We start from the raw sequence: 16493 nt of genomic DNA on the forward strand, positions 1-16493 counted from the left end.
CCCTTCCCTCCTATCTTACACTATTTGTATGAATCCTCTTAAAATTATATGGATCGTCACACATCTCACAACCCCTCCCAGCTAAACGTTGCGTAATTTACGAATGTTTCTTTTGATTAAAAGAAATTATCATTTAGATGAAATTGTGTTTTCGTACTATGTTTAGGTGTACAACAAGTCCTAATACAATTTCCTTATTTCGCTTCAGTGCTTTGTTCGCTAAGTCCTTTCTAACACCGAATTACTTCAACTTATCCTAGAAATTTGTGATAATTTCAAATTCTGTCCCTTTTTTCTTAGTTGTGGATCTTTACGCGTTGGAAGAAGTCTTATTTCGCCCGGAGATACGGGTTTGACACCATAACTTGAAGATTCATATGCGTACTCTTGCCCCACCGGTTCCTGCGTACTTTTACCCCACAGTCCCAAAAATGATTCAAGCAATGGTTTTGACTTCTTGGAAAACTAACCGGATTGGTGTTCTGTACCATAAAGTACTCTATACAATAGGTTATCGAAATGGTATAATGTTCACCTGATTGAACGTATATATGGTAATGAAATGCCAGTTGCGGAAATCCAATTATTTTAGCAAAATGACTAAAAAGTTATCTAACTCCATATCTCCCTTGTTGTTTATTCCAATCGTTTACAATTACACATGATAATAGTTGGCCAGAATACCTGTCAAACTGATGCAGTGCTGCTAGTTTATCTTTTTTTATTGCTTCAAAAAATCGAAAACGTACTCTTACCCCACGCGCACTCTTGCCCCACTCTACTCTATGGTTTAGTGTAACAACTTGTAACTCATTACCTGCTCCCGTGACGCTGAGTAAATGGCATTAAGTGGTGTGTTACGGAATAAAGTTCATGGTCGTATTGCTAGCCTCTGGATATCCCAACGAATACCTTTCTCAACGTCCAACTTCGTGGTATTTATGATGGTGTTGCCAAGTCGGTTGCCCCCTGCTAAGATCCGGACAGCGACGACAGCGACAATCTTTATCTAGTAACTAAAATATCTTTTTGACGAATGCAACTCAACTCATTACCTGGTTAATACTTCAAACAAAAGTTACTTTTAGTCACTTTTTCTGCTTCTGATAGTCACTATTTGGTCACTTTTTTCGTCATCGTTGGTCACTAAGTCACTATTTTGAACGGCATTTATCGCTACCAGCCCTGCAATTATTTAATTTATGTGTGGTTCTATATCGATTATATTAGGGTGGAGATACTGCAAAAATTTATAACGGCGACACATATATCTTATATAGATATTTTTGGCAGTGTAGGATACCCTATCGGAGCTTTCCAACTTATCTTCAACCTAATTTTGAACCAACCTAAACCGGCACAACAATGTCTCTGTTTGAAATTGTTCGTTCCAATTGTCTGGTCCAAATTGAATATTTGCTCAGGGTTCTTTAGAACTTTAAAAATCCGCGCAACCCTACGTATAAGTTTTCGCGGATTTTGGTGAAACTTAATCTTATTTATGGCTCAGAGACCGCAAAGTTTGGTAATGGATTTGGCATGGATTTGGTTACGTATTCTGATGAATCAGATCTTTCACATTTTCCGTCTTTAAACGATCTGTCACGATTCTGAACCATTTTTCTTTTAACTTTTACCGCAGTTTCTTCGGCAACAAATGCTAAACAAACATTTTTTTCGCTGAGTCCAAATGTGCGTTCATTTTCATTGCTATTCCAATTTCTTTGTTTGAACGACTCAATTTCATTTCATTTATTTAGTTAACATCTAAACAGATAACACTGAATCAACAATTTGACGCCACAATGCACGGTTCGAGGCCGCATCTCTCCATCCTCGGATACGCCCCACGCTCGCCAAGTCGTTCTGCACCTGGTCTGCCCATCTCGCTCGCTGCGCTCCACGCCGTCTCGTACCTGCCGGATCGGAAGCGAACACCATCTTTGCAGGGTTGCTGTCCGGCATTCTTGCAACATGTCCTGCCCATCGTACCCTTCCGGCTTTAGCTACCTTCTGGATACTGGGTTCGCCGTAGAGTTGGGCGAGCTCATGGTTCATTCTTCGCCGCCACACACCGTTTTCTTGCACACCGCCAAAGATGGTCCTAAGCACCCGTCTCTCGAATACTCCGAGTGCTTGCAAGTCCTCCTCGAGCATTGTCCATGTTTCATGTCCGTAGAGGACTACCGGTCTTATTAACGTCTTGTACATGACACATTTGGTGCGGTGGCGAATCTTTTTCGACCGCAGTTTCTTCTGGAGCCCGTAGTAGGCCCGACTTCCACAGATGATGCGCCTTCGTATTTCACGACTAACGTTGTTGTCAGCCGTTAGCAAGGATCCGAGGTAAACGAATTCCTCGACCACCTCGAAGGTATCCCCGTCTATCGTAACACTGCTTCCCAGGCGGGCCCTATCGCGCTCGGTTCCGCCCACAAGCATGTACTTTGTCTTTGACGCATTTATCACCAGTCCAACTTTTGTTGCTTCACGTTTCAGGCGGGTGTACAGTTCTGCCACCTTTGCAAATGTTCGGCCGACAATGTCCATGTCATCCGCGAAGCAAATAAGTTGACTGGATCTGTTGAAAATCGTACCTGTTACTGTTACACCCGGCTCTCCGCATGACACCTTCTACCGCAATGTTGAACAACAGGCACGAAAGTCCATCACCTTGTCTTAGGCCCCGGCGCGATTCGAACGAACTGGAGTGTTCGCCCGAAATCTTCACACAGTTTTGCAACGACTCAAACGAGTTCTAAAATTCCAAATCATTCCTAAGTGCCGCCACTGATAATGGCGCAGAGTACCATGCAAATAAATGAACTTTCACTCTGAAAATGCATATCATTCTGATAACTTTCTTTTCCTGATTATTTTTTTTTTCCAAGAGATATATTTTCAATGAATATATTGCGCGGGCCACCCATCGCGCACGATGCATTGCACATGTACAACAAAAGATAAATGTTTGGGATTATTCAAGCCGTATGAATTTCAAATGTAAAAAAAATAGGTTCACTTTAATTCAAGGTCTGAAACGAGGTTCACTTAAATTCATATATTCATTCTACGGAAAATAGATAAAATATATTTTTTTAAAAAGAAAACTTCAAAAATTGTTTGTTTATTATTTTACGATTTTCGTATTCATCTTCTCCAATGGCTAGCAGGCATAGCAGCAGCAGCTCTTTGTAATCTGCCCTAACACACGAGTTTTGTAGAAAGCTCTCTATAGAAGATTTAATTGCGACTAAATTGACGATTAGACTCGATGAGATCATAAGACTCTGTATCGAACGTTTTCCACCGCTTTGAATTTTTTTGAAAATGTTTGGAAATATGAGTCTATGATGAAAAAGACAATAATTGGTCTTTACATTCCATCTTTAGTGTTCAAGATAGCGACGAATGAAAAACACGTGCACGAGCGGATTTTGTACGGGCGTAAGGCAAATCCTGATTTGTCAAATCGAAAACTTGCAAATAAATTAAATTTGGCAAAATCCACCGATCACAATGTGCTCAAATCATTTTCGGAACGTTTGACAGTTGAGAGAAAGCCGAGAAGTGATAAAAACGTTGGACGTGCTGATCCTGTCATGGACCGGAAGGTGAAGGGGATATTGAAACAAAACCCAAATCTCTCTATTCGAACGGTGGCTCGCAAAATAGGGATGTCGCCTGATTTTGTCCAAAAATCAAAACAGCGTTTGGGGCTGAAGTCATATAAAGTAAAGACAGTTCCAAATCGCAACGACAAACAGAACTTGGCAGCAAAATCACGGGCTCGACGATTGTACTGCGAATACTTGACGAAGTTTTCATGCGATGTTATGGACGATGAAACTTATGTCCTTGAGAATTTCAAGCAGCTGCCAGGGCTGGCTTTCTATTCTGCTATGGCCAGAAATGCTACAGCTGTGCATTTTAGGACGAAGAAGGCATCGAAATTTCCAAAAAAAATACCTTGTATGGCAAGCAATTTGCACGTGTGGTAAAAAGAGTAAAGATCGGAGCAGAATGGATACGTTTGCGTGCGTTTTGACAGTTTTCCCATGGCAAAACTGTCAAAACGCACGCAAACGTATCCATTCTGCTCAGCTCTTAAATCTTTCGTCACAGTAGGCACAACCAACAAGGAGATTTATCAAAAAGAGTGCCTGCAGAAGCAATTGCTACCCTTCATCAAAAGCCACAAAGAAAACCCTTTGTTTTGGCCCTATTCTGCATCATGCCATTATGCCAAAACTGTGATGAATTGGTAAAGCTCGATCCCAGAGGGGGACAACGGATTTTTTCATATGGAGTTTGGCAAGTATGACAGTACCCTCTTTTTTGGCGCATAAATTTATACTCCAATGTCAAAATGCTCATATACTATCATGAATTGACGTGGTATTGCATTGTTTACCGTTTTACTAGAGAGAGTGGTGTCGAAAGCACATATCAAATAAAATATTGTAACGAACAAAATGCACCAAACCCGTAAAATGTGGTGTTTTACGTTAATCTTTACGCGAAATTTGCTGATAAATAATTATGTTGTGAGAAGAAACTCTGTGCTGAACAGAAACAGTTGTTTCTGGCATTATCAATATCTTTGTGCGTTTCATTACATTCTCACTCACTGCAGTGTTTATTTTTCATATACTATGGTGTAGTATTAGTGCCGTCGGCATTCGCTAAATTTGTGGCAACAAACATTTGACAGCTTGACCCCCGCCTGCTCGATCCACTTAGTATTTGGCCGTTTCTTTCTAATTACTGTGGCGCCTCTGGTGGCTGTACCGAGAAGTAAAATACATCACATCGTTGCGGAAGGTTTGTTTAATTTATGGTGAAAGTTTCATCAGTATTGATGCTCACGTTCAAAAGTTATCGAAAATGGAACGCGATAGATGGGAACAAATTTTGCACACTCACGTTGGAAATCCAACATGGTCAGGAGGAATGATTTCAAAGTATCTAAAATTAGCGAAATTGACTGTAAAAACTGTCAAACGTTATCGGGAAACACTATTTCTGGATCGCGTAGCACAAAACAATCGTAGAAGTGGAACATACGACCAGAAACAACAAGTGAAAGTCTGCAGAGCAGTTCGGAACCATTTTGGGATTTCCTAGCATGATTTAGCGAAAAAGTTCACTGCGCCGTACAGCACAGCTCAAATAATCTGTCGGCGTGAAGGTTTCAAGTCGTATGATGTCAGTAAGCGTCCCAACAGGACCCTGAAACAGAATCTGGTTGCCAAACATCGCGCAAGAATGCTGGTCGAGCAAGTTCTGACGAAATACAATTGATGTATTTTGATGAGCAATGAAATTAATATTAAAATTGACTTCCAATTCCCGGGACCATTGGCGTAAATAAGGGGGGGCCGGGGGGAGTGGATCAAGCTTTACGAGACAAATCACGTCAACAATGTACCAAAAACCGCAAATCCGCCAAATTGTCCAGAACTACGTCCTATCGAGAGATATTGGGCTCTGATGAAGCGGAAGCTTTCTGGAAAGAAGTAAGGAATAAAGGATATCCAACACTTCCAACAAATTTGGACAAAGACGGCTACCACGATATCTGAAGAGTCTGTACAATACCGAATAACTATTATGTCTTCGTTAATTGCTAAATCATATCCCACGAATCTGAAATAAACAAGTACAACTGAAATATAATGCGAAATTTATGTTTTATGTATGTTTTGAGGTATTCGGATTATTATAGATACAGACCTTATGCACAGCACATGTTTCGAAATGGACAAATTGATATGAAATTTGCGAAAAAGAGTCCACGTGTCTTGGAGGGACTCGAACCCTCAACCTCCTACTCTCTAGATAGGCATGATAACCCCTACACAACAAGACCACTTAAAGGTCACGTTTGCGGGAAAGCCATCAGAATCCGAGTACCAACCTCCACCGCGGTTAGCTCTTTTTTTTTTTGCAAATTGATTATCTTTCGGATGCTTGATTTGTCCAATCTTCACATGTGCTTTACTGTTGTATATCCACAGTCAAGCGTGCACATCCCAAGCAGCACACATGTTGTACATAGATCACAGTAGCTTATGTGTGACCCGATTTAGTCACAATTAGGTTGCTGTAACCAGTTTCATTGGACTTGTGCTGCTTGGGATTGTTTATTATTAGAGAGCAACATTTTTTTCGTGAACCCCATATTTTTATAATTTAACATATATATTGAATGAGCTAGTTCCAATTTTTTTTATTGCAGCTTGTAAATTAAATCTTTGGTGTCTTGTTGAAGTTCATTCCGTAAAGTGTGTCCCAAACAAATATGATGGGAAAATAAAATTTGGCTTAAATTTTTTGGGAAAGATTCGAAAAGATTTTATATTATGTATTAAAATCTATTTTTTGTCTACTTTCCGATGGTTAGTGTGGTGAATTGCTCATAGCTGCGCCAAAGCGGGAAATTGACTGATGCAGTGTTAGAATGAGGACACTGTCTTTGTTCTAGATCATAGGGCCTAGGCTTGCGGAAGCCCTTGGATAACATAAAGTATGCCGGTTAACCATTTTAACCTCAAAATGAATTCGACGTTTCAAAATTACTCTGTGCAAATCAATCACACTCTGCTGTGCCAAAGGCTTGCTTGGCTACAGCATTTGATGAGTGTGATTGCTCTACGCATGCGGTCGCGTGTACTCAGACGACTAATGACGGTGGAAGACCGACACTTGAATACAATTAATTGCATATTATTCGGCAACTTGGCCGTACGAAAACCAAATCAAGCAGCAGAAAGATATTCAATTTGCAATCTGTTGTGTAGGGGTTATCACGCCTATCTAGAGAGTAGGAGGTTGAGGGTTCGAATCCCTCCAAGACACGTGGATTCTTTTTCGCAAATTTCATATCAATTTGTCCATTTCGAGACATGTACTGTGTATATATGATATTTAACAAAAAACCCTGATTGATCCACCTATCGATGTTTGTGCCTTTCTCGTACATTAGATATACTAAAAAAATGAGTGAGAATTTCTTAGCGTGTTTTTTTGTATGTAAATCGTATTTTGGCCATAATTGTTGATCCCATAGTCCGATCTGGCCAATTTTCAATAGAAAACAATGGAACGTGATTCCCCGTCGAATGCAGCTTATCAAACAAATCGGATCAAGATAAGTGCCTAAAAGATGAGTGAGTTTTATTTGCGCACATACATACACACACGCACACACATACACACAGACAGACATCATCTCAATTCGTCGAGCTGAGTCGATTGGTATATAACAGTATGGGTCTCCGGACCTACCATCACAATATCGTCTTGGAAGTGAATAAATAGCATTTTCGTTACTCCTTGGTGTACGAACAGGCGTATCCGACGTCCACAAAGTGCCGAACGATGTCCGTTTTCGACGCGGCCGTTCTTTGAACGCGCACAATTCTGAACGAAGTTGATTCACTGTTTTTGCCATCACGGTTAGAGTTCGACTGATAGAGATGTCAAATTGACTCATGGGTTACTATGATAAATGTTGCATCGGAAATTTTTGTCCATTTTTTCAAATTTCAAACGTGCTAGTGATGATTTTATGAAGACGAATGCCGCGCTCTACAAAGCACATGTTCTAAGGGTACAATCCTTCTGGGGCTTTGTTAATAACAAACGAAAACAAACCTCTGTTCCGTCCAGTGTGATCCACGACGGCAAGGAAGCTAGAAGTTTATCAGAGGCGTGCGACTTTTTTGCGAAGCATTTTTCATCCATTTACCAGTCTGAAACATCGACTCACGTCGAAGCTGAGCTAGCTGCATCAAATATCCCGCTCGACGTTGTTGACATAGACACGTTTCAAATATCGCCAAATATAACGATCATTGCCGTTGATGCTACAAAAAAGCTGAAATGTTCCTTTTCACCCGGCCCGTTCCTGGCATTCCTGCTGTTGTGTTCCGTCGGTGTGCAAGAGCTGTGGCTGATCCACTTGCTTTTATCTTCAACCGTTCTTTGATAAATAAATAATAAATAAATTAATAATAATAAAAATCCGATTTGGCATTGAATCGGATAGCTTCCGCATTGTTGCCATATCGATTTTGGCCCAACACTCTTTAACTGTCTTTAGATAGGAAACACTGCCGTATAGTGGTCTATTTGCGTACACCATCCGAGCTAGGATGCCCCACAGATTCTCGATGGAGTTGCAATCAGGGCTGGATACCGGCAATTCAAGCTGCGGAATTTTTTTTTTCAACAAACCATGCCTTAGATTGCTTGCAAACATGAATGGACGCGTTATCCTACTGGAAAATTACATCTTCTGTGACATAATTCTCCAAGTGTCCGACAAAAAACATCCTACAGTTGATCCAAATACATTCCTGAATTCATTTTTGTTGAAATAAAACAAATTGGAAGTTTGGCATGGTATAAGAAAGCTCCCCATACCATCAAACATCCACCCCCAAAATTGCGCTTGGATCTAAAGACGCCTTTTTCATTCAGATCATGTCAATAACAGCTGGCCCGTCCAAATTTTAAAAAAATGATCTGAAAAAAACACTTTTCGACTTTGTATCTTTCATTCCATATGGGCAGGGCCGAATTTAGGGATTGGCGGGGGTTCGTGACCCCAGGCCCCCACAAATCTTATGTACCAAAACCAACCTTTTTTGTACATTTTGGGTCCCCCACAAGCTGTCGGCCCCGGAGCCCCCCTCCGGCTAAATCCGGCCCTGATTATGGGACTTCGTCAGTTTTGTTTTACTTTTCAGTTTCGCCCATTTGATGTTAGGTGAATCCTTAGCCTAGCGGTAAGATGCCCGGCTATGAAGCAAGACCATGCTGAGGGAGGCTGGGTTCGATTACCGGTGCCGGTCTTGGCAATTGGATTCGATTGGAAATTTTCTCGACTTCCCTGGGCATTAATGGGGCAATTTGCGAACAAGACAATCGATTCTTAGTTGCCTCGTGTTTTATTTGTCCCTTAAGCCGCAACGACAACTTGGTTCGCCCTTTTGTGGGACGTTTCACGCCATGGTTTGCTTTTGCACCTTTTTTGAAAAAGTTTCAACAAACATGAAGTTTATATGAGAAAAATCGAATTATGTCCACTTATTTACCTCTAGGTGGCCATGTACCCATTCAATTCCGCTCATTGGTAACATTTACTATTTAATACCACAAGTGGTTTTGTCAAAAAATGAAAAAGTGTTTATATGAAGAGTAAAAGTTGGTTTCTCAGCTGGAATGAAACGCGCCATTTAGTTATCCTACATGCCGAATCGGATCGATCGAATTCGGACTACTTTAGTCTTTTCTAAATGATAGATGGTTTCATTTATTATAAATCTGCATAAAATCCTACTACATCCCTGTATAAGTCATTATAGCAAGAGTCCTTCATAATTTGGTCAACCTCGGATATAGACGGTCGGTAACCGTTAGAAGCCAAACATGATCTGCGTAATATGGGAATAAAACTTCACGGTTTTTACTAACCGCTCACTCACTCAAGGCAACATAAGAAATATGTTAATTAATTTTTCATTTTCCTCTGTAGAGTATAATATGCAACACTCAATATTTTACTCTAATCGCGTGAGACCCGTTGGCCAATTCAAATAAAAGCACGTATCCACAAGCCAGGTTTCGAACCATTAATTCTGACACCAGTTTAAGACTACTACATTATGCTTTCCAAATGTAATAATTAAAACCCACGTTGTCAACTAAAAATCAAATATCCGCCAGCCCCGAATCCTGACCCACTTCGTCCCGTCCAAATGAAATTTCCCATCCCCGACGGAAAAGCGTGAGCCAGTATCAAACAAGCGCAGAATTTATTTACACACGAACGGCAACACGCGAGATGCACATTCTGAACTTGCAATACCAATGTCCCAGTTGGCCACGGGCGGTAGACTAAATTCAGGCGTCACTCGTTCTTACCTTTGTCTCCGACTGATTCGCGACCGGCGACTACTAATCACAGGTTCCCAACTGGTGGTGGCCTGTTCGGCTCCGCGTTGGCTGGCGTGTGTTTACGGAAATCGTAGTCGTGGTCGTTGGATTAGGGATCGAATCAAACCTCACTGGGCGGTTGCCGTTTCCCTAGCAGCAGCAGCAACAATGGCACTGCGGCACTGTCGTCATCCTGGCGCACCACTCTCGGTTGCAGCACTCACACACGCGTTTGTATTTCCACTTATTTCTTGTTGACACCGAACGGGACTGAACTGAACAAACGAGTGGTTGGAGTGGTAAAATGAAACAAAAATCGCACCAAAAACTTATCACACACTATACACGCGGCTGCCGTGCCACATAAACATCGATGTGATTGGGAGGTCAGGTGCCAGCGCCCTCTTTTGGGTAACACTACTTTTGTTTGCTTCTTCAACGCCACTAGACGGTTTCGTCGCTGCCTGGCACTTCCTGCTCTTCCTTGGAATGATGTTGTATCGATTTCAAGCACTGCTTTTCACCTAGACTAAAAAAAAAACTGGGCCACCAGCACGGAACTACACCGAAAACGCAGGAAATTAACCGAAAACAACAAATAAATCTACTCTCACCAAATTCTCTCGCTGCAACCTATACGCCTCAAAGGACTTAACGATCAAACTTCAAATCCAAAAGTCGGTTGCTGGCAGAATACGGTGCAAAAAGTTCGAAACGCATTTTTGCCAAGTAATAGTGTGACTCACTCTGCTAGAACGCACCCGAAGCACATTGGGGTTGAAACTATTCGTACTGTGGTGGGCACTGGGCAAAAAATTCTGCGCTATTCCAGCAACTGCAACTGCACTCTTAGCTCCAAACAAACGTACAAAATATCTTCGACTAAACTAAATCGTACAAATCGGGAACCGAACTACCATCGAACCAACACACGGCGAAAATCTAAAACCGACGGCGGCGGCGAACAGAGGAAAAATGAATGGACCCGAACAATAGTAACTTCCGGAATGTGGCTCTATTTTTTGCAACTTTGACGGAACTAAAATCGCCTGACTGTAGGCCTTCTTAGGACCCTGCAATTGTGGTTGGGTCGATGACACATTTGATGTTCGGCTTGGCGACAGAATATGGACTGATTGGCTTGCAATGGCTCTGTATGTGCGAATCGTAATGCAGGTCTTCGCAGCGTGGAAACTACACAAACCCGCCCGCGTGTCTGCAATAACCGAAATAATAAATAGAACTAACCGACTGACTGGCTCGAGCAGCGACATCGAGGGCCAACAAGCACACGATGCCAATCCGACCGCAAGTTGGACGTCGTACGTTGGGTGGTGTGTAGCACACGGATTGCCTACATCACGGAGCGCCTAACTGACAAAGCATTCTCTGTATTGTAACTTGGAGCCGCGAATACTGCAGTCATGGAGCGATGTATCGGTGTGTGCCTACACGCATGCGCGTCGACTCCAAACGAATGGGTCGTTGGTGGAGGTGCGTTGCAATGCAAAAGCTCGACAGGAGGGTGTGGATGGGTGAAAACTGAGCTTTTGCTGTCACAGGTTGAGCATTGATAAAAGCTCGAATCAATGTAGGGAAGGGAAGGCTAACTGGTTCACTTGCTAATACGCTTCCTAGAAGCGAAAACTTTTCAATAAAAGTGTAACCTGATCGATGGAATACCGAACTTCCTCCTCTCAATTTCCTCCAGACAAACGCGACACGATTTCTGTAGTCGTATGTATTGAAGCGTATATGGAATATTGCCTGTAGCGACCGATAAAATTGCTTAGGTCGGGGGGAACGAACCATAATAGGTCCATTTGTTGGTATTGATGGTCTTGTGATACACAACAAAATTTAATTGTAGGAGATTATACAAAACTTCCACGATCCAGCAAAATGATTTGCTGGAATTCATTCAATAAAATTAAACTTGCTGATAATACTGATATTACAATATTGTATGCTGTATTCCAACAAATTTTGCTGAATTTTCGATAATTTCACACGATAATTTTTCTGTCACACATTTCGTGATGAGTTATGTGAACAATTTGAGAGAGCAAAGTAAGCCAAGCAATTAAATCTTGTACCATTTTGGCACCGTCAAACTAAATGTTTCAATGATTTTTCATACGATGGATCAAAACTGCAAATATGTTAACTTACGATCCTATGGGAAAAATTGGGTAAAGACTTTCAAAAATAAAAACTGCTGTAAAACCACATTTCTTCACCGATTCCTCCGCAACAAGTAGCATTCGATCCGGATAGATCCCAATTTTTAGGCCATGGAATAATTCTGGAACCGTACCGAGGATTGACCCAAATCATTCCGATTATTGCTTTGTGAAATCATGAAGTTTGAGGTGTCGCACGACCCATTTTGACTTAATTTAGGAAATGGCCATTCTAGAAGTCTCCGGATTGTGGCCGATGTAGCCATATTGAACCCGAATAGCCAGCCAAGTCAACACAAGATCGTATATGATGACACATAAAATGCAATTTAAGAAGTTGCCATTCCGGAGGTCCTCGGATTGTGGCCGGATTGAACCCGAGTGCCCAGGAACCCTGAAAATATCATTTTGAACATTGTTTTGTGATATCGTGAAGTTTGAGGCGTCGCACGACCTATTTTGGCTCAACTAAGAAAATGGCCTTTCCAAAGGTCCCCCTGATTGTGGCCGATGTGGCCGTATTGAACCCGAGTGCCCCAGTCTAGTCAACACAAGATCTATATGATGACATATAAGATGCAATTTAAGAAATGCCCATTCCGGAGGTCTCCGGATTGTGGCCGGATTGAACCCGAGTGGCCCAAGAACCCTGAAAATATCATTCCGATCATTGTTTCGTGAAATCATGAAGTTTCAGGTGCCACACGACCTGTTTAGACTTAAACTTGTAAATGGCCACTATTTTCTTCTACAACTGACCCCAACGGATTCTGGAACCGTACTGATAATTGGCCAAATTCAGTATGAATTAAAAAATGGGATTCATCCGGATCGAATGCAGTTTGTGGCGAAGGAGTCGGGTAAGAAATGTGGTTTTTACAGCAGTTTTTATTTATGAAAGTCCCTAAAATAGACTTCAGGAGCGGAAAGGTTAAAAGCGGTTAGTGTTCGTAATAAAGTTTCCATCCCGGGACATCCCGAGATTTATGAAAACTCGGAATTTCCCGATTCCCGGGATATTATTTTTGAAATCCCGAAAATCCCGGGACAAAAAATCTTTTTCACTTCAGGCATACTAATAGTAAATGATGTAAAAAACGCGTTTAACAATGCTAGCTGGGCAGCAATTGCTGACTCCCTGCACCGATTGAAAGTTCCGGATTACCTGTGTAGGATACTGAAAAGCTATTTTCAGAATAGGGTGCTGTTATACGACACTGATGCTGGTCAAAAGTCGATCGTAGTGTCCGCGGGTGTTCCACAGGGATCGATCCTCGGACCGGTTCTGTGGAATATTATGTACGACGGAGTATTGCGCTTAAGTCTCCCGGCCGGAGTTAAGATAGAAGGCTTCGCGGATGACGTAATGCTAGAAGTAGCAGGTGACACTCTCGACGAAGTCGAACTGAAGGCTTCATACGCGATTGGCAGAGTGGAGGAATGGCTCAACTCGAGGCGGTTGTCCCTTGCACATCACAAGACGGAAGTCGTGGTAGTGCATAACCGTCATGGGCTGCAACAGGCGAGGATAAGAGTAGGGACCTGCACAGTTAACTCCGTGAGGTCTCTCAAGCATCTGGGCGTGATGATCGATGATAAGCTCAATTTTACGAGCCACGTCGATTATGCATGTCAGCGGGCTTCATTGGCGATAAAATCTTTATCACGAATGATGTCCAACAGATCGGCGGTGCATAGTCAAGTGCGTAGGCTGATAGCTGGCGTAGCATTGTCTATCATCCGTTATGGCGTGCCGGCATGGGCCGTAGCACTAAAAGCCAAGTACAATGTAAAGAAATTGATCAGAGTACACCGGCTGATGTGTTTACGTGTCGCGAGCGCATATCGCACCATATCATATGAGGCGGTGTGCGTTATAGCTGGAATGATGCCGATCGACATACTCTTAGAGGAGGATGTGGAGTGCTACAACGAAAGGGACTCGGTGCAAGTGCGACGTGTCAAGAGAGCAGCTTCATTGCTTAAATGGCAAAGAGCATGGGACACCGCAGTCAAAGGTCGTTGGACCCACAGACTGATTCCAGATGTGTCCAACTGGGTTGATAGGAAGCATGGTCAAGTCAACTTCCACCTAACACAGGTGTTGTCTGAACATGGCTGCTTTAAGAAATTCCTACACAGGTTTGGCTTCGCAGATTCTGCGGAGTGTCCTGAATGTGTAGGTGAGGTAGAATCGGCAGAGCATGTGATGTTCGCATGCCCGCGATTCGAGATAGAACGCAATGCCATGCTGCTTATTAGTGGTATGGATACAACCCCGGACAACCTCGTCGAGAGGATGTGCCGGGAGGAAGCTATATGGAATGCGGTGAACACAGCATCTCAACAGATTATGTCGAAACTGCAGCGGTGGTGGCGTCTTGAACAAAACCAACGTGTGCAGCAAGGGCACCTGTGATGCAGTGAACACTTTGCTCACCCCGACAACCAACATGTCGCGGGTGGGCTGCGGGGACCTCAGTATGTAGATATAGAGGTCATTGCGGTTCACGCGCGGTGGTTGTTGTCGGGGTGCTCGTCTCCAACGTGAGATTATGATACGGACCGTTAGGTTACTATCATAGCTTGCGATCGACGGGTGGTGAGGTAGCCACCCTTGAAGTCGATGTTGTGTGTATTGACGTCAAGTGCGTTAGCATAGGCGTGAGCGTTCTCAATAGTCCCCCCCTGATGTATTGCTTAATTGCGGGCCGGGGGTACGGACTGGCGAAAGGGTTTTGGTTTTAGTGGGTCGGGTAAGAGTTACATGAAATACCCATCCCCACACTACCTGAGTACCTCCTCAGGTGTCTGGTTGCAGATTTCCGTTTACCCTTGCTCAAGAAAAAAAAAAAAAAATAGTTTGTATGCTCACAATTTTCATTTGCATTGAACGCCGAACGCCAAGGGGAACTCCCTCACAAAGAAAACACAAGACTAGAGTTTTATTTACCCTATGGCGGTCTACTGACTGATACTTCTGCCAGCAACTGCAGCTCTCTTATATTTAAACAACAAGTATCTACAATATATCGCTAGCTAACAATATTCCTTGATATTACAAAAGAGCAGATACATCCATTAGTTCCTGCTTATTTTCCGTCTACAACGATGAATCGCACACCATCCGATACATATTTCAGCATTTCTCTACACAGCCTGAATAATATTTAAATTTATACTCATTTTGATGCACATATTTGGAGCTTAAAAAAGGACACAAAAATAAAATCAAATAAAGTTTATATTTGCTTTTTTATTTTATTTTATTTTGCGATTTTATCTTACGCGTAATTTAATTATCATTTACGCTCGTTAATCTTCTCGGCCCGCCTAACACCGAGCTAGTCATCCTGAGCTCTTCGTCCCCTATGTTTATGTTTTGATCCGAGTTCCTTCAGGACTTCTGCTGACCAGCTTCTGAATGTTTTGGATTACCTAAACCTCTTCCTAGACTTTTGCTGACTTGCCCGATAAATTCGGTACGACGTTACCCATGATTAACGCAGCCAATTCATGATCCCATGGTGCCACGCGACTTATTCAACCGATTCATGGATCCCGTAGATTAGTTACATAATTAGTTGTTCTTTGATAAAGTCTTGGGGATTAGTTTATCGACACTAAGTTGTAGATCTGGCATCCTTCTTGGACCTATAACCTGTTGATGAATAGGGGGAGCTGTAACTGCTGGTAGAAGTATCAGTCAGTAACCTGCAATGGAGTATAGGGAACTCTTTTTTATTTTTATTTATTTATTATCAGACTAAGGCCGGAGTGGCCTGTGCTGCACATAAAAGTCTTCTCCACTCAGCTCGGTCCATGGCTGCACTTCGCCAACCACGCAGTCTGCGGAGGGTCCGCAAATCGTCCTCCACCTGATCGACCCACCTTGCCCGCTGTGCACCTCGCCTTCTTGTTCCCGTCGGATCGTTGTCGAGAACCATTTTCACCGGATTACTGTCCGACATTCTCGCTACGTGCCCGGCCCACCGCAGTCTTCCGATTTTCGCGGTGTGAACGATGGATGACTCTCCCAACAGCTGATGCAACTCGTGGTTCATTCGCCTCCTCCACGTACCGTTCGCCATCTGCAACCCACCATAGATGGTACGCAACACTTTCCTTTCGAAAACTCCCAGTGCGCGTTGGTCCTCCACGAGCATCGTCCAGTCTAGTGTCCGTAGAGAACTACCGGTCTTATAAGCGTTTTGTAGATAGTCAGTTTGGTACGGCGGTGAACTCTATTCGATCGGAGCGTCTTGCGGAGTCCAAAGTACGTACGATTTCCAGCCACTATGCGCCTCCGAATTTCTCTGCTGGTATCGTTATCGGCGGTCACCAGTGAGCCCAAGTACACGAATT

The 16493-nt window shown here is 42.8% G+C and overlaps 1 protein-coding gene across 7 annotated transcripts in view; it reads right to left on the reverse strand.

Annotated features, from left to right (window-relative positions):
- LOC134226876 (multiple epidermal growth factor-like domains protein 10) overlaps nt 1–11199 on the reverse strand; it is a 447567-nt gene extending 436368 nt beyond the window's left edge. For 2 of the 7 annotated variants that reach the window (XM_062707983.1, XM_062707965.1), the window contains exon 1: nt 9934–11198. The gene's annotated coding sequence lies outside the window, so the exon portion shown is untranslated. Of the gene's footprint in view, nt 1–9933 lie in introns of all 7 variants that reach the window. The other 5 variants (XM_062708002.1, XM_062707993.1, XM_062707957.1 and 2 more) reach the window with 4 other exon arrangements.
- Between the last annotated feature and the right edge of the window lie 5294 nt (nt 11200–16493).

Source organism: Armigeres subalbatus, chromosome 1, assembly GCF_024139115.2.
Source record: "Armigeres subalbatus isolate Guangzhou_Male chromosome 1, GZ_Asu_2, whole genome shotgun sequence".
NCBI lineage: Eukaryota > Metazoa > Arthropoda > Insecta > Diptera > Culicidae > Armigeres > Armigeres subalbatus.